We start from the raw sequence: 18,658 nt of genomic DNA, 5'->3' as shown, positions 1-18,658 counted from the left end.
TACATATGTAGAACTGATTCACTTTGCTGTACAGCAGAAACTAACCCAGCATTGTAGAGCAATCATATGCCAATAAAATCACACTCCATCTTATTTTAAAAGATGCTCAAAGACTCTGATAAACCTGGGCGGGACCATAAGACTCTGTAGCCAAGAGCAACAGCTTCAGTTCCTGCCCAGTCCTGAGCCAGTTATGAAATCAATATTGTTTGATTTCATTTAATCCTCACAATAGAGTCTTACACTAGTAGTGTTATCATCCTCTGTTTTCAGACAAGGAAAAGGAATCGCAGGTGCTAAGTGGCCAACTTAGGTTTTGGATCTAGGTCTGTCTGGCTCCAGCCCAGGGGCTACAGTACCCACCAAGCAATGGCCTGCAGTCATTGAGATTCTAAGGCTCTGGCTTAGACGAATGGGCTGTTCTTTCTAGAAAGTTCTAGGAGCTTCTAATTCTGGGGATGCCATCACTCAGCCCTTCTTCTTTCTAAGCACCTTCTTGATTTTGCAGTAACTCTCCTTCCCAGAGAACCAGGTCCCCGATGGAACAAGCTGGACGTACGTTCTATAAGTCATGAGCTAACTGCCTCACTGACTGGCTGAGGAAGTTCTCACTGCTGCCTGGGTGGCTGCTGCAATTTCAAGATGACCTTTCAAATATCATATTGAAGGGTCCTCGGAAGTGCTGTTTGTCAGAGACATCCGCTGGCCATTTCCTATTCCGCACAGGCCACCTGCTCCCTGTCCTCTGCGTGGCAGTTACAGAGATAAATGAAACGAGAAAGAATGGTTGGTGCCGCTTTGCAAAAACCCAAGCATGATCTCACTCTGGCCCTTAGCTAGGAGACTGTTTGCTAAGTCCTGACCAGAGGTGCCCAGAAACAAGGAGAAATGCTGCTGATGCTGAGGTTCCAGGTGCTCCTGGGGACCCCAGCGGCTGGAACCCAGATGGGGGGTCCACTGGGAGTGCTTCCTTTGGCTTCCCCAGCCTCTGACACTGGGCAGGGCGGGCTCAGTACCCGCGAGAATGAGTCACGGACAAGAAAGCACACTCTCTGCCCTCAGCTCTTTCAGGAGGGCAGCCTTCCACTGATTTTCTGCACTGTTTCCTTCTTTATTTTTAAACCTACTTTCATACATCCTCGCAGGAGAAAGCCTTGTCTGTACTGGAAACAGAAAAAAAAAAGGCTTTCTGGGACACCTCTACCCAGATCGGAAAACTTCTTGGGTCCAGCAGATAGGAAGAGTGGTCGATTTCTGATGTGATGCTGGCACCCATTCTCCAGGTGAGCGAGAATCATCACAGGAAGGATCACCCGCTCAACCCAGGGCGAGACCTGGATTCCAGCCTAACATCCAACACACCTGCTCTGAGATCCAAAGAGAAACAGCCTTAACTTTGTCTGCCTCAGTTTCTTTTTTTAAGTTGTTTATTTATTGTTGGCTGCGCTGGGTCTTCGTTGCTGTGCACGGGTTTTTCTCTAGTTGTGGTGAGCCGGCTTCTCATTGTGGTGGCTTCCCTTCTTGCACAGCATGGGCTCTTGGGCTCTTGGGCTTCAGCAGTTGCAGCTCTCAAGCTCTAGAGTGCAGGCCGAGTAGTTGTGGTGCACAGGCTTATTTGCTCCAGCGCATTTGGGATCTTCCCGGACCAGGGATAGTACAAGTGCCTCCTGCACTGGCAGGTGGCTTCTTTACCACTGAGACCAGAGGAAAGCCCTGCTTGCCTCAGTTTGATCATGGACACTCAGGGAAAGAATATATGAAAAAAAACAAGTGTAAGCACAAACTTTCCTTGAATTGAAATTTAATGCAATTGCACAGTAACCTCATTTTATTTTATTCTATTTTTAAAGATTTTTTTTTAATATGGACCATTTTAAATGTCTTTATTGAATTTGCTACAATATTGTTTCTGTTATATGTTTTGTTTTTGTGGCTGCAAGGCATATGAGCTCTTAGCTCCCAGACCAGGGACTGAATCCATACCCCCAGCATTGGAAGGTGAAGTCTTAACCACTGGACCACCAGGGAAGTCCCATAACCCCATTTTAAAGAAGAGAGAGGCAGGGAGCATCTGAGTCTGATACTTTAAGGACCTGTGTGCGATCTGTAGGGCAGGTGTCAGGCATGGAGCCTCAACTACCTGACTCCTACTTAGTGTTAGTGGCTAAGTCATGTCAGACTCTCTGCAACCCCATGGACCGTAGCCTGCCAGGATCCCCTGTCATGGGATTCTCCAGCAAGAATACTGGAGTGGGTAGCCATTCTCTTCTCTAGGGGGTCTTCCTCACCCAGGGATCAAACCTGGGTTTCCTGCATTGCAGGCAGATTCTTTATCGTCTAAGGCACCAGGGAAGCCCCAAATTACTTAGAGTAGGCAAATTGCCCACAGTAGAAATCTCAGTCTCCAGTGCTGTGGGCTCAAGTCGAAAGGGTTTTCATGGACAATGAAGATTCTTCAATCAGATTTTCAAGATCCTCTGTATTAATTTATGCATTCACGGAACAAGCACTAATTGAAGAGCTATTTGAGTCCAGCTCCTGCGCTCAGAGCTGGTAATAAAGCAGGAAGGTGAGTGCAGAGCCAGGCCTTGTATGCTTTGTATTCTAGCCTTGCCTCTTTGAACCCAGATGTCTGTGGAGAGAGAAGCAGGGAAAGCGTGGGCCTGGCCAAGGCAAGCCGAGTGTGGGCACTGCTTTCTGCAGGGCCAGGGAGAGGCCATGACGTGAGCAAATCCTACTCAATCTCATCAAGGCCAATATTGCTCTTCATCTTTCATCCTCTCCTACATCCTGAATGGAAAGTTGTGCCCAGACATGATTTAAAGCTCCTGGGAGAGGCAGAGCTTCAAGTCCAGCAAAGTGGTTTAGTCTCTTTGATATAAAAACACAAGTGGAGAAAGAATCAAAAGAAGAAAACTCAAAGGAAGTTGTATTTCAGAGGATGCATTCGTTAATCTGACATCCATTTAAATGCACCTCTGTATTAAGAATTTCAAAAAATATCTCCCACCCAACCCCCAGTGAAGAAAACTCCGTGTCATCAGGTGTTTTAGGAAGTCGTGGACACAGCAGCTTGACAGAAACTGCCAGTGGGGACCAGCAGGGTATCCTGAAGACAGCACTGGCCTGGGAGCCTTGTCTCAGACTCAGTTTCCGACTGTGAAGTGGCCATAGCAGGCACCCTTAGCGATATCCTCCTTTCTCTCTCAGATGTGCTGGGTCAAAGTCTGAGTTCCCTCGGATTTGGGATGAGATTGGAGGAAGAGTATTGGGGGTTTCCCAGGTGGTGCTGGTGGTAAAGAATCTGCCTGCCAATGCAGGAAATGCAAGAGACACAGGTTTGATCCCTGGATCGGGGAGATCCCCTGGAGAAGGGAATGGCTACCCACTCCAGTATTCTTGCCTGGGAAATCCCAGAGGAGCCTGGAGGGCTACAGTCCATGGGGGTCACAAAGAGGTGGACATGACTGAGTGAGCATTGGAGGAACAGTATTGGAGGGGAATATGTTCACTTCTCAGATTGAGATAACTGCATACTATGCTATATGAATCTATACAATTGTACTGCTTACTAAATATGAAAAGACTCCTAATTGGCTGATGAATAAGTTGCCCCAGTGCCCTCAAGGACCCTCAATGTAAGCAGGGAGAATAAAAAGTCTTATCAGCAGAGTACGCACTGGGAACAGAGAGGGCACATGAAAGCAGGCAGAATTCTGAGAGGGCCCCACGATTCCTGCCCCCAGACACTCCCAATGCATCCCCGGGTGTGGGGACAGGATTCTCAGTCCAGTGATAGGGCTGTGTTCTGGTTCAGTTGACTCTAAGCAAGGAGGATCATCTGGGGTGGACCAGACCTCATCAGATAAGCCCTTAAAAGGACTGGGCTCTTCCTGAAGCAGGAGCCTGAAAGCACAAGAAGAATTAGATGGGCAGACATTCCCTTTGTGGCTGTAAAGATGGAAGAGGCCACATGGCAAGGGATGTAGGTGAACCCCAGGAGCTGAGTGCATCCCCTTGTTGGCAGCCAGCAAGGAAACAGGGACTTCAGTCTGACAACCACAAACAAGGAAATCTTGCCACAACCACAGGAGCTGGAAGAGAACCTGAGCTCCAGAGGAGATGCGCCTGCAGGCTGCCTGCCTGGAGCCTGGTGCAGAAACAGCAGTGAGAGAGGCTGGGGCCAGCAGAGAGCAAAGTCCAGGGGAGCCTCGGAGGGGTTGAGGGGTAGGGTGGTGGTGGCACTGGCTCAGAATCTGATGGTGGAGCCCCTCTTGGCCCAGAAGGAATCGGCCAGTGGTCCCAGCCAGTCAGAGCCTGGGCCCAAACTGCACGGATGGGCTGGCTCCTCCCAGGGGGCCAGCCCTGGTTTCCCAGCATTATAATTACTAACCTTAAAAGCAACAAACAAAGCTCTATTCAGTGCATTCTGAGACTTAATGGCAAAGAACTCAGAAGTAACACATTTTAAAAATACCCATCAGGTAATTTGTTTAAAAATCCTCTCATTTTGTAGCTATTTTTTTCTTATCAACTTAGGTGGTAGTCTATTTTTTATTTCCTGGATGTCTGGTGGTTTTACTCATTGAGTCCACGTTCAGAAAGTATCTGGGTGACAACATATGTGATTCCACACGTGTGAAAGCCCATTGGAAACTGTGACGCACAAGACTCATTCATTCATTCATTGATTCGTTCAGTGAGTCAGTGACCCTCCACTGAGCATCACCTACAAATGTACATGATGGCTCAGGAGCAGAGGTTGTAGGGGATGGAGCAGCACATCACCCCTTTTCTTTGCTTTCCACGCACAAATGTCTTGTTAAAATGCAGATTCTGATACAGTAGGTCTGGGGTTCCTAGACTCTGCATTTTTTCCCAGCAGCTCCCAGTGACCTTGAGGCTGCTGGTCCTGAGGCCAGTCTCCCCCTGCGTGCCCCCTGTGATCAATTGGGAGCTGGATGCCATGCTGACTGATGCCTGGGTCCTACACCCTGGGAGCCCAACCCAGGCCATTCTAACGGGCAACAGAGACTGCGAACCCCTGCTCGACATTCTGTCCTCGTGGAGCTTACGCACTGGTGGGGACACACAGGCAAAAGACACCGCAGAGAGTGACAGAGGGGCGAAGGCGGGGTTCCTGACTCAGCTTGGCCTGAGCGGCTGAGGAGGGCTCAGGAAAGGCTTGGTGAAGAGGGTGCCCAGTGAGTGGAGTGAGGTGAGCCTTCTTGACATGAGATACAGGAGCAGACAATCACAAAAGCTCACGCACTGGGACTTCGCTGGTGGTCCAGTGGTTAGAACTCATGCCTCCAGTGCAAAGGGTATGCATTTGATCCCTGGTCAGGGAACTAAGATCCCACATGCCATGTGGCATGGCTAAAGAATGAAAATAAAAAATTGGATCTTTAAGTAAAAATAAAACAAAAAAAAAAAAGGAAAAGAAAAGCTCACGTAGTAAACCCCCGTGACTGGCCATCTCCATGCTGCGTGCCTTTTATGCAGAGTCTCATTTAATGCTCAAACACATCTATTAAGTCAGTTTTAGCAGCTTCATGTTCAGATCATAAAAGCAGAGTGATTAAGGAACTTGCTTAAGGCCGTTGAGTTATTAAGTGGCAGAACTGGACACATTTGATTCCGAAGCCTCTAAACAAAGCTCTGAAACACCTGGCCGAGGAGGAAGCTGACGACACATCCTGATCCGTGCTTGGAAACCAGTTCATGATTTTGCCCAGGCGTAGAGCTGGGGCCAACACCCCTCTCCTCCATCCACCCTCCAGCTTTTGTCCCCAGCTAAAAGCCCCCTGTTTGTGCTTACAGCAGCTCCTGGACTTTTTCTCACTACAGCAGTATCCGCTCACACAGGTCTCGAATCGCTCCAAGGAGACAGGGTGCCAGGCAACACATTGTGTCCTGACATAGTCCCCAAGAGCTCCTTTGACTCCCAGAAGCATCTCTGTCTGGACGCCCTGGTCCCTTCCAGACCAGAGACCACGAGCTGGCAGTCACTGATCTCACCTTGAACGACTCTGGCTGGATGTTCCTTCATTTCAGATGTGCCTGCCTCTGCCAGGAGTGGGGTGAATACCTGTCCCTCCTGAGTGAGAAGGGCACACTGTGGTGACCAGAATCCAGGAGGCTGGCACCCAACTTTGCTGCCTCCAAAGGCAGGTGAGTGAGGTCAGTGAGAGGAGCTGCTGCTTCTCTGACCACAGACACACTGCAGGTGCATACTGACCAGACAACCCGCTTGCTCCTCCTTGTTTTTGTCTCATCGTGTCTGACTCTTGTGACCCCACGGACTGTATGTAGCCTGAGGGTAGGATCATCTCCTTAGAAACCAAGAACTCCAAAGTCAGGGAGGATTCTTACTGGCTTGCATGCATGCACGTGTGCTCAATCACTTCATTCATATCCAACTCTTTTGAGACCCCATGGACTGTAGCCTGCCAGGCTCCTCTGCCCATGGGATTCTCCAGGCAAGAATACTGGAGTGGGTAGCCATTCCTTTCTCCAGGGGATCTTTCCAACCCAGGGATTGAATCTGGGTTTCCTGCATTGCAGGCGGATTCTTCACCATCTTAGCCACCAGGGAAGCCCATGGTAAATGCGATCACCAGGGAAATACATGGTAAATGCAACCAAAACTTCCTCTGGGTTTTGGGGACACTATAGGGAGTGGTGGGGACTGCGGTGAGTACTCATGCACAGGGGGCAGCCTTACTCAGCTCCAGCTAATACTCTCATGCAAGATTGTGGAACTACTGCAGCAAGATCTTCTTTCTTTTTCCAGAAAAGCTACAAATGAAGACTTTTAAACAAGAAATCTGTTTTTCAATGTTTACAACTAATTGAACAATTTTTGAAACAGCAAGCGAGCCAAAGAAAATCCATCTGTGAGTCAGATTCAGTCTGTCAGCAGCCAATTCATACTCCTGGTTTCCCCATTCAGAGAGAGGCTCCTCCCCATATGGACACGTTGCCTTGGACTCTGAGTTAGGCTGATTGTGGTGTTAAGAGTTGTGGTGATGCCAATGAATTCTCCTCTGAGCTCTCCTGTTTGCACTAACGATTCTGCCGTGAACACAGCCTGTCAATCCTCAGTACAAAGGAAGCCATGAGGCCAATGCAGGTGTCACACGGGAGAAATGAGGCACTGGCTCAGTTCCCACCATGCTCCTAACCAGCCCCATCTCCCCGCCCACAGCTTTGCTCCTCCTCAGTCCCCTCTGTTACGCAGAGGGTTGCCATGGCCCTGCTCTTCTCACCATACATCCTCTGTCTATATCCCTTCTCCTCCCAATCACACATCTTGAAAATATGCTGCAGGGAGCAGGGACCCAGGGAGGCATTACATCCTCTGCTTCACTTATGGCAGAAGTGGCTCCCAGTGGGAAGAGATTCTGACTATAGATGCTTCGAGAAGGTGATGGGAGTGTCCTGGGAGGGTGCTATGGCAGTGGGGTATGAGGTAGTTTCTGGCTGGGCTGTAGTGGATGCTGATTACCAGCCACGAGGAGATCCTGGAATAGGAAGCCTGTAGGGCTCTGCAGGAGGAGTGGGGGAAACCCAGGTGCTGGTTTGTGCCTAGGACGTTCCTTGCTCTCTAGGGCTCACGGCAAGCGTGTTCCTTTTAACCCTGCTCCAGGGTTTCCCTGGTGGCTCAGGTGGTAAAGAATCTGCCTGCAATGCAGGAGACCTGGGTTCGATCCTTGGGTTGGGAAGATTCCCTGGAGAAGGAAATGGTAACCCACTTCAGCATTCTTGCCTGGAGAATTCCATGGACAGAGGAGCCTAGTGGGCTACAGCCCATGGGGTCCCAGAGAGCTGAACCTGACTGAGCGACTAACATTCTCACTTTACATTTTCAGGCCCAATGCCCAGGAAAGAGGATGCCACAGCTCACTGGATGTTGGCACCCCTCTCTCTGGGATGCACAACTGTCCTGTGACTGCACGGGGGGCAGGGCACGTGCCAGGAGAAAGGCGGGGGGCTTCCAGTGGGGTAGGATGGAGGAAGAGGCCCTGCTGAGTGGGACCCTTGGTCAGTGCGATGACTTGCACACCGCAGTCCTGACTGCTGAGCTGCAGAGGCCACTGCAGAGGGGCTGCTGTGAAAGGTGGGGGCGCTCAGGTGGGGAGCACCCTGCTGCATCCGACTTTCAGGATGACCTTCCTTGGATAGCTGTCGCAGACTCCCAGGTCCCACCTGCTCAGGCATCCCTGCCTCCCTCCCAGGGGAGCCCTTGAATCTGGCCCCTTAGCATGAGATTAAGGGGACTTAGCACGGGACCACTGTTTAGAGCAAAGTCAAGGTGTGTGTGGTTGCAGGGTGGGGCTGCTCCCAGGGTAAGTCAGCTGTCCCTAGGTTTGACTCAGACACACCCTGACCAGAGGCAGCTCCTTGGAGAGCATGTATCCTGTGTGGGCTGCTTCACCTGTGCCCTTCATACTCATTTTGTTTTTGTTTTAAATATCTGTTCAATTTATTTCCTGCAGTGGGTTACACTGACTTGTTTCTTTGGGGACTCTCCCTGGAAGTGATATGTTAATGTGTGTGTGCGTGTACTCTTCTCTGAACCAGGAACCTTACATGTATGAACACACCTAATCATCTCCACAGCACTGTGGAGTAAGCGCAATGCACCTGTTATACAGACAAGAAGACTGAGACTCAGAGAAAGTAGGGGACGTGCCCAAGGTCACGTGGCTGGGAAGCTGTAGGACTCACACTCTCCCATTCTTCCACTTGATGTCCATCCAAGCCTGGAGCACCAGACAGAGTGCAATCTTGGTCCTGAATTATAATCCCAGCTCCCCTGTCCACACATCTTTCCCTGAATTACACACTGTTTCATAGATCCCAACCCTGGGTCTCTTTTCTGTATGAGAAATGAAAATATCCACAGGAATCATGATGTCAATGAAATACCTGCTATTTGACCAAGAAAACTGTACACCACCAAACACAAGTATAAGGGACTCAGTCCCCTAATCCAAACTGTAACTGGCTGAGGACAGGTAAAGGCTTCCCAGGCGGCACTGGTGATAAAGACTCCACCTGCCAATGCAGGAGACGCAAGAGATGTGGGTTCCGTCCCTGGGTTGGGAAGATCCCCTGGAGGAGGAAATAGCAACTTGCTCCAGTATTCTTGCTTGGGGACTGCAAAGAATCAGACACGACTGAGTGAGTGAGCCAGAGAAGGAAGGGCAGGTATGAAGTATGAAATAATACCAGTATTGTTATTACATGGACTTATTATGGGATAATGATGGTAATAGGCATCTCCATGGGGCCTTTTCAGAACTCTTGGGCTGGCTCAAGAGAATCTAATGACTTTATTCCCACTTTGTGTTGGCTAATTGTCCAAGGACACACACATGCTGGTTAAGTCACTCCCACGATGATGATGCTGTAGACATGGAAACGGCCTGCAGTGTTTGGGGTAACACAAATGCTGGAAGGTTTAACAGTAGGTCTAGCAAGTGACCCTGGCTCTTGGCTGCACAGAGAAGCAGGTATTGGGTGCAAAATGGGTGAGCTGGACCCTCAGAACCTCGGGCAGCCCAGACTCGCATCTCATTCAGACTGTATCCTTGGTTTCGGGGTGGGGGAGGAGGGTGGGACTCCACGATTCCAAGGAAGAAATAAGCTTATGCATTAGTTTTGGGTAATTGGAGAGGAACATGTACCTTATTTGAAGCACAGTAGACTAATTCTAACTTAATTGGTCATTAAAGACACAAAAACACGAGGAGTTCATGATACAGATAATAATTAAAGAGAAAAAGATTAAATGGTGTTTCATTGAAGGGTTTTTAATGGAAGATGGAATTCTCATCTGAAATGAGAGTGGCATTTGAGTAAGGAGTTCAATCCTTTGGCGGAAATAGAGACAAAAATACATTCATTAATTTTTAAAAGGGCAAAAATCAGGACAAATTCGATGTATGGATTATGGATTTGAAAGGCTTAATCACATGTACCTCTCAAGCAATTTAACATTTTGTAAGTACCTAACTGTTGGGCTGTGCATCTATGGAACCGCAGTGGTAACTGAGGTTCTCATTTGCTCAAGATGGAACATTTGAGCCTCCTTGGCTTGCGGCTGTGGGCCCTTGTGGGTCCTTGCATCTGTGTGTACTAAGTTGCTTCAGTCATGACTGACTGTGACCCCACGGACTGTAGCCCGCCAGGCTCCTCTGTCCATGGGGAATCTCCAGGTAAGAAGACTGGAGTGGGTTGCCATGTCCCCTTTGGGGGATCTTCCCAACCCAGGGATTGAACCTGTGTCTTACAGTGCAGGAGATCCTGCATTGGCAGGCAGGTTTTTTACAACTAGTGCCACCCAGGAAGCCCACCCTAACATCTATTCATCCTAATGCTCCACCATGGTTCACTGGTCACAATCCTAATTCACCCTCCCCGCCCCCTGGAGTAGATGTATGAAAAGTCATAAATAAAAGCCATGAAAATCAAATTAATTGCTTTTACATTTTCCCCACATTTGTGTCTGTCCAGTATTTTCCCCTTTTAAGCTGGCTAGCTCTCTAAAAGTTAGCAGAATCGTGATAATACATCCTTTTCACCATAAACCTGCACTGTGAGGATATTGTCTGCATTAAATAATAAAGCAGATTAATAATTAAATCAAAATGAAAAGCCACTTGTTTCCTCTCAACAACCCCAGGGACAGATTTCCTGGGTTGGTGCCAATTTATCAATGACGATCAGACAATGTGAGATACAGTCGGAGAAGACGGTATCAAGAAAGCAATATAATGTGAATACAAATAGACTTATATACAAGTGAAAAAGATAGGACCATGACAGAAGGTGAGAGGACCACTGAGAAAGGACCAGAGACTCAGAGCGAGACAATAACAATCGTTGAATCCCACTGGGGGCGTATTGTGCACCGGATTGTATTCTAAATGCTGCATGCTCTGTTGCTCAGCCTTGTCCAACTCTTTGTGACCCCATGGACTGTAGCCTGCCAGGCTCCTCTGTCCATGGGATTCTCCAGGCAAGAAAACTGGAGTGGGTTACCATGCCCTCCTCCCAGGGATCTTCCTGACCCAGTGATCGAACTCAAGTCTCTTACATCTCCTGCATTGGTAGGCAGGTTCTTAACCAGCTGAGCCACCTGGAAAGCCCTCTAAATGCTTTATACTCATTTAACCACTTCAGAAAAGATGTGACATAAGTCCTGCTTCCCCTGTTTATAAATGAAGAAATACAGGCATAGATAGGGGAGAATGAATAAACTGCCTCAAAGCTAGTGTCATACATCTGGACGTGAATCCAGACTGACTGGCCATAGGATCACTTGTTATGTCTGAGGAAAGCAAGGAAAAGTGAGCTCCCACATGATGCAATAAAGAGGAACAAGAGGAACATCACAGAAGGATTAGTGACCAGGAGAAGCAGCGAGAATAAGAGAGACAGAAAGTGCTGCAGAGTAAGGAGCTGAGCACGAAGGTGGCTAAGATCACAAAGGATGAAAGGGAAAGACGCAGTGATGAGATGAGAATGGGTGGGGGGCGGGCATCAGAACAAGAGTTGGGAAGAAGAAAAGAAAGAACAGAGAAGATAATCAGTCCGTGGGAAATAAATCTGTCTTACTTGCTCTTTGCCATGTCATTATACCCATTTCACAGAAAGTAACATGAAGGTCTGAGTCACACAGTTAGTTGCTGGCAGATCAAAAAGAACTGTGTTAACTACAAAATGGGCTTCCCAGGTGGCGCTAGTGATAAAGAAACCGCCTGCCAATGCGGATAGGTGTATGAGACACGAGTTTGATCCCTGGGTCGGGAAGATCCCCTGGAGGAGGGCACGGCAACCCACGCCAGTATTTTTGCCTGGAGAATCCCATGGACAGAGGAGCCTGGCAGACTATGGTCCATAGGGTCGCAAAGAGTTGGATGAGACTGAAGGGACTTAACACGCAGCATGCACAACTACAGAATACCAATGCAAGAAACCAAAGAACATCTGAAAAAAATGGAGACACATACAGTATCCACTGATGAAAAGACAACACAGTAAAGATGTCAATCCTCCTCAAGCTGACATATAGATTTCATGTCACTCTTAGTCAACATCCCACAGATTTTTTTGTAGATACAGAGAAAATTATTCTGAAATTTAGACGGAAGAGTGAAGGAACTAGAATACAGAAAACAATTTTGAAAAAGAATAAAATGCAAGTAGCTAGTTTACTGAATTTCTCAACTTACTACAAAGGCACAGTGATCCAGACCATGTGGTTTGTGGAGCCCCTTGGAAAGCTCTCCTTGGCCCTGTGGGCCCTCTTGGCCCCTGTATCTGTCTGGGGGTGCTTCCCCTTGTCCCCCTGCCCCGGTGCTGTGGCATGTCCACCTCCCCCAGTTAGTCCTGGGAGAGAGAGAGCTCTGGCCAGGGCAGGCAAATGAACCACTCTTCCATCACCAGTTCTTCACAAGGTCTGGCCTGTGACAGGAGCTCCATACACAGTTTTGCAGCAATCTATGACAGACTTTTTAAGTCCATACAATAAAGGGCACTTTCCAAAGTGACTGAGGCAACCTGACTTGGGGCTGGGGAGATGGGGGTCTGTGTCCCCTGATGTCTGACAGGGTCATCTTCAATAGCCCAGGTGTGCCAGCTGTCATAGCCTTGCTTGTAAGATGTCTTGCACCTGGGCATCCGTGGACCTGATACCCCCGCTGGAGGGCAGCTTCCTTGGGCAGAGGCGGCACCTCATCCCTGCTGGTCTTATGACTCTCCTCTCAGCCAGGCTCTGGCTATCAAGCACTCAACAGCCCAACCTCGGGAGGGGAGCAGAGTCTAAGCACAGGACGAGGGGCACAAGTTCAGCCCCGGATGGCACTTCGCTCTTGACTTTCCCTCCCTTCATTGATGAGCAGCAAGAAATAACAGAGGATGGTAGCAGTAGGGTCTTCCTGAGTTTACAGCTGGGAACCTGAGATGCAAAAGAGGACACAAGGGCAGGCAGAACACGCAGCCCCAAACAAGCAAGACTCAGGGCGTGAGAACGGGAGCCTGAAAGCTTGTCCTTGCCACCATCGCTGTCTGAACCCCCACTAACCTCTCTGGCCACCATACGGGTTGCCCTTGTTGACCAGGAAGTGCTGTTACCACCTGCCAGACCGATCAGACATCCCCAAACTCTGCCCCTCTGCCTGCTCTGGTCTGGAGTGATGATGGAACCTAACATGGATGCACAATCCAGGATCTCCAGGGTCATGTGTTAAAGGTTTGGCTCTGACATTTAGCTCAGCACAGCCCTTGGCAAGTTTAACTGCCGTCCTGGGCTCTGTGGACTAGAATAGCTCACTTATCAGAATGTCAAGGTAGGAGGCACCAGATAAGCTGGGGTGCCCTGGCAGAGGCCAGTACCCAGTCCCTCAGCAGCCAGGGCTCAGCAAGGGGAAGCTGTCCCCTCTGTTTTAAAATTAGCCCAGAGAAAGCCACTCCACAGGTCTCTTAGAGAAATACATTCAGCTTTTTTTCTTTTCCAAATGTCTCCTTGCAATCCTTCACGTTTGAACGCCCCTTCTTCTAATCTTTAGGAAAAACAGAACAATTCCTTCATGGCTGACCAGTCTTCTAGACATCTGAGGATGGTCTCCCGGTTCTCAGCGACCCGACTGTAGCTCCGACACGGTGAAAATTTCATCTAAAAATGGCTCCTTCCAACCACCTAATGGTTTCCTGTGCCCCACCCTTCTCTCCATCACCCTCCCATCTGCAGCCTAAATATTCAACCAGAGTTGCTCAGAAAATGCAAACTTCTGCTAACATTCTCCTAAGTGGAAAGCACAACCCTTCCTGCCCGAATGATCATTTTCCAAGGTTTTCAAAAATTAATTATTCCTGGCACATGCTAGGAGATCAAATCAATGGTTGCTGAACTGATTTAAAAACAAACAAACAAATAAAAAACAGACCTGGGTGCAGTTTTCAAGTATGTGAATGCATAAGATGTCGCTGGTGGTTTTGACCACCTGAGTCACCGAGAGCCTGGCCATTTAGGGAGCAGACAGGAGGGAGGAAGACGGTGCCCCCACTGTCTGTGTTGCGCTCAGCATTCTCACAGGCCAGCTTGGCCCGTGTCTCCTGGACAGGAAACCCAGGCAGACACAGGGAGAAAGCCCCCGAGGGTTCCCGCGGTACATCCTGCTGGTGACAGGACCACACTGATTCTGCTGGACCCACAGAGGAAAGAGCTCTGCCTGGCTCAGGATGTGCCCAAAGACTCAGGGGAGCCCAAGGCGGAGAGTCCCACTGGGATCTGACTCTGTGGTCAGAGAAGGCAGCAGGGGGCTCCCGGGACGCCCTGGGACAGTGCGGGGCCCTTCTCTCCCTCCTATTTCATCCTCACCTCCTCCTGCTGCTGCCAGCCGGAGCTCGCCCATCTCTGCTTAATGCCGGCGGGCTGCTGTGCAGACAGGAGAGCCTGTATCTGAGTGATGCCCTCTCTGTCCAAGAGCCAGACAGGGAATCTAGAACACAGTTTGGGGAGGTTGGGAGCCCCGTGCTTTTGTGGAAAGCACAGACCATTTCTCCTTGGGATGCTTCCTCTTTCATAAGTGGCTCTGGTGCTGTTCTAATCGATACTGTTGTAAAAATTTATTATCAATCTAGTGATTAATGAAGGGAGCCTGAGAAGTAGTGGACACTCGATAAAGCCTCCAAACATCCCTTCCCAGGTAAGAGAGTGCTTGTCTTTTTTCTAGCCTTAGGTTCTAAGTGAAGTTAGTTTCAGATTGTGTGGGTTCAGAATGGTAGAGGGGGGTGGGATGCCGTGAGGTCAGGGGAGGCTGGGAGGAATAGTGCGGAAAGCAATGAATGGAGAGAGAAAAACAGAACCTCATCACGCACCTAAAATGCTTCAGGTCACACAGGAAGTGTTCCAGACTCCCTGATATTATTGCCAAGAAGCATCCCCCACCTGCATCCCAGGACTTCCTCTGAGGTCCCTGCCTCGCGCCTCCACATTGGAGTAAGCCCATTTCAGGCCAGATCAATAGCTGAAAATCACAGTCAGGCCCACCAGGCTTCTCACATCAGAATCCAGCCAAGGGGCTTTCTCTCCAAGGCCCACTTCGTTCTCCCACCAGATTCTAGGAAGCCCCAGGGCCTCAGCCAGTCAGTTGATGGGATTTACTCCTGGGTTTTGAGAAAAGTGTGGATGTGGGAAGGCCAAACACCTTTCAGGCTTTGTGTTTGACAGTGGAAACAGTCTGGATTTGAAGCCAGGGGACAAGCATCTAGAGGTTAACGGCTCTGCTGCTTACTAGCGCTCCGAGCACTCGGTGCCTCAGCCTCTCCACTAACACAGGTGAGATGAGCACGTCAGAGGACTGGAGTCCAGGAGAATGCACAGGAGTCTGTCTAGCTCAGGACTTGGTTCCTAAATATTAGCATCTTTTCACTGACTCACTCCCACATGGAGAAGTACTTTGTGAAGCAAACCGCCCTACAGTGCATAGCTTAGTGATGCAGTGGAGATACACGTTGGAGTCTCTCACCTGAAGGCGTGTACCTTTGGTAAGCTACGCGGCCTCGCTAAGCTGCCTTTTCTCACCTGTAGGATGAGGATGTTAGTACCTGCTCCGTTAAAAGGTTCAGAAGAGGGCAGACAGCTGGGCACAGAGTGACATAAAGCCAACACCCAAGGGCCTGTGGATCTGCTGGCATTTGAAAGGACTCCCAGAACAGGTGCTGGGCTGGCCTTGCCTGACCCAATGCCTGGCACAAGCCCTGGAACTTTGGGGGCCAGAGCTGGTCCAAGGGGCTGGCAGGGCATAGGCTGCCCCACAGGCCGGAGAGGAGAGCCCTGGTTGGTGGAGGTAGGGGATGCGCCACAGGTCTTCAGGGAGACACTCAGGGTTGGGGAGCACAGGAATAATGATGCCACTCTCTAGTCCCTAAACTTGACCTTGAAGCTTTGACCCCTGGCCTTTCTGAACAGTTTGAAAGATGTTTAAAAAGAGACAGGCAGGCACACGGGAAGTGACCAGGGCGGCAGGCGGGTAGAATCAGCAAGGCCCTGTTGCCAATTTGGCCAGAATTGAAAGAAAGCAAGATTAAGCCAAGGATCTAAGGCTGGGGGGCTCACTGGCCCGCCGCGGGGACTCTTCACACCCTCACTTTAAGGCAGAGCTGCTCCCTGGGATGTGGGAGGAGAGATGATCCCTTCCCACTGCCCCAGCCTCTCCCCTACCCAGCCCATGGGGGCTTTAGGAACCTGGGTATTGTGCTCTAGAACAGAACAGCCAAGTTCACAGCCCTCTGAGGGCTAAGTTGCCAGCCTAGGCTTGCCTGCCCGTTCTGGGGAGCTCAGCTCTCCTGGCTGAACTTTGGAGCCACCCAAAGCCCTTCCCAATCCCTGGAGCTGGCTCCCAGGACCGCCAGGTGAGGGTGAAGCCAGCTCCTCCCAGACAGTGGGCACCCTGGGAGCGTGCACCCCGCCTTCCAGAATCAGTGAGCTGGGGAAAATGGAGGAGGAAAGAAGACAACTTACTTGTTGAGATCGGAGCTTCCAAGTCCCACTGATGCTAACTTCTAGGGTGTCCCTCCGAGGCGGTGCAGGGACGCTCAGGGCCCTGGAGGGGACCCTCCAGCACCAGCCATCACGGGCTGCCTCGGACTCTGCGGAGAGCCTCTCCCTGCGTGGGTCCTGTGGGCAGAGGCTTCTAAGCCATCCCGTCTCTCGCCAGCCCCCTCCAGTCTCAGCCACTAGTCACTCCCTTTCTCCAGCGACAGCGACGGGAGGCGCTCAGTCTCTCTCCCTCCCTCCCTCCCTCCGTCCTTCCCCCCGTCCCTCCCCTCCGCCCTCTTCCCTCCGCGGCTCCTCCTCCCCTTCTGCCCCCTGTACAATGAATCTGTGTAACAATGTGTAATAACCTTTGTAAAGGACCACAGGCGACGCGGTGGGGGGTGGGAGGGCGCGGCAGGGCGGGGGTTCCCTGCGACGTGTTGGGGACACCATCAGTTCTGAATGAATCGGATGGGGAAGGCGGAGCGAGACCCGGGGCGGGGGGCGGCTGGCGGCTCTGCGCTCCTTTCCCCGCCGGCCCCTCTCCCTCCGTCCCCCCACCCCCGCCCCCCAGACTCCCGCCACCTCCCTGCCACCCCCACTGGTGGTACGGGGGCGGGGGGGCGGGATTGTGCTTCTGGTCGTGCAGGTGCCCAGGGCCGAGATCCGTGCGCGCGCGCAGGTGCGTGTGTGGGAGCGTGTGCACGCGTGAGAGCGCGCGTGTTTAGTGGGTGCGGTGCAGCAGACCGCAAGAAGGAAGAAACTAGGTGAGCAGAAATCTTGGTTCAGCTTTGGAGGGGCTGCTCTTTCTCTCCCCGGTGCGTTGAGGGGGCAGCTGGCAAAATTTAGTCGCACTTCTTAGATGGGAACCTAGCAGGCGGGAGGCTTTCCTTGGGATGTTGGAGGGGCCAGAGTCCTTGGCGCAGCATCCACAGCCCGGAGACCTTGCTCTGGTGGGTGGAGTGAGGGTCCGGGGGTCCCCGTGACTCCACTGGAGATGGAGCGGGTCTAGAAACAGCGAACAGCCTGCTCATCCCTGGCAGTTCTCTCGCCCTGGCTGGAGGCAGGTGGCCTGTGGCCTGGTAGGAGTAGCAGGAAGTACAAAGTAACCTTTCTTTGGAGCAGATAAGATGAAGAGCCATCACTTGACCGCCTCCCCCCTTCCCTCCCTTTTAGGTTTCTCCTCACCTTGGGCAAAGATGGGTCCCTGCCTTCTGTCTGTAACTTCTGTGAGTTGTTGGGAAGCCCCCTGGGAACCTCAGACCCCCTGGAAAGGGAGGGCTGCTGTCTGGGCAGGGGTGGCAGGCTTCTCTCAGGACTGGTCCATGGAGGTGGTGTGGGGAAGGGGGGGGGCCTCCCTGGCCCATCTCTGCCATTGCCCAGCCTTTGGGGACTCACGCCCCTGCCCTAGACCCTGAGAGTGTCTCCCCACCGTGGGGACAGGTGCACCCGACCAGGTGCATGAGACCAGCGTCTACCAGGGCAGGGACTCTGTCCTGTACTTTGCTGTGACCCGCACCTCTGACAGCTCTTCCATGAATATTTATTAAGTGAATACTGGCAAAAACAAGAAACCTGGTTTATTAATTACAAGGAGGTGACAAATGCTTGGGGCTGGATGCACCAAACCTGTCCCCTCTTGTAAGCATAGCAACACGGCAGCGGCTGGACAGTTTAGTCTCACGATAGCAACCTGATGGGGGCTCCTCTTGCCTTGGATCAGTGTGCACACCGCCCAGGCACCCTCCCCAGGAACAGAGCTCAGAGCAGCCAGGTAGGTTTCCTGGACCTCCCTCTCCTCTCTCCACACAGGGTCGTTATTGAGTGAGGCTGCAGTGATTCTGACTAACCAGGAAATCTCATCCCTTAGGGGATGTAACCTGTCTTCCTGCTCATCCATCACAGGTTGATCTTATGGTTTATCGCTCTGAGAAGAAAATTCTTCAGTCCTTCATTTTCTAGTTCTCCAAGAGGTCTTGATGGTGCACTTCTGTGGACCACATGACACACATTTTAAGCATGTCCTGAGCCCAGGAGATGCTCTGTCCTGGGTTCAGCATAAAGACCATGGAATTTCTTCTGCTCTGATGGTGGAAGCCTGGCTGA

The 18,658-nt window shown here is 50.9% G+C and overlaps 1 protein-coding gene across 3 annotated transcripts in view; it reads right to left on the bottom strand.

The window, feature by feature from the left end:
- KCNJ5 (potassium inwardly rectifying channel subfamily J member 5) overlaps positions 1-16,774 on the bottom strand; it is a 28,289-nt gene extending 11,515 nt beyond the window's left edge. For all 3 annotated transcript variants that reach the window (XM_010820964.4, XM_005226828.5, XM_002699224.6), the window contains exon 1: positions 16,538-16,774. The gene's annotated coding sequence lies outside the window, so the exon portion shown is untranslated. The remainder of the gene's footprint in view (positions 1-16,537) is intronic.
- Between the last annotated feature and the right edge of the window lie 1,884 nt (positions 16,775-18,658).

The sequence above is a fragment of the Bos taurus genome, chromosome 29 (assembly GCF_002263795.3).
Source record: "Bos taurus isolate L1 Dominette 01449 registration number 42190680 breed Hereford chromosome 29, ARS-UCD2.0, whole genome shotgun sequence".
NCBI lineage: Eukaryota > Metazoa > Chordata > Mammalia > Artiodactyla > Bovidae > Bos > Bos taurus.
The sequence above is the reverse complement of the archived record's forward strand: the minus strand, read 5'-3'. Positions and strand labels throughout refer to the sequence as shown.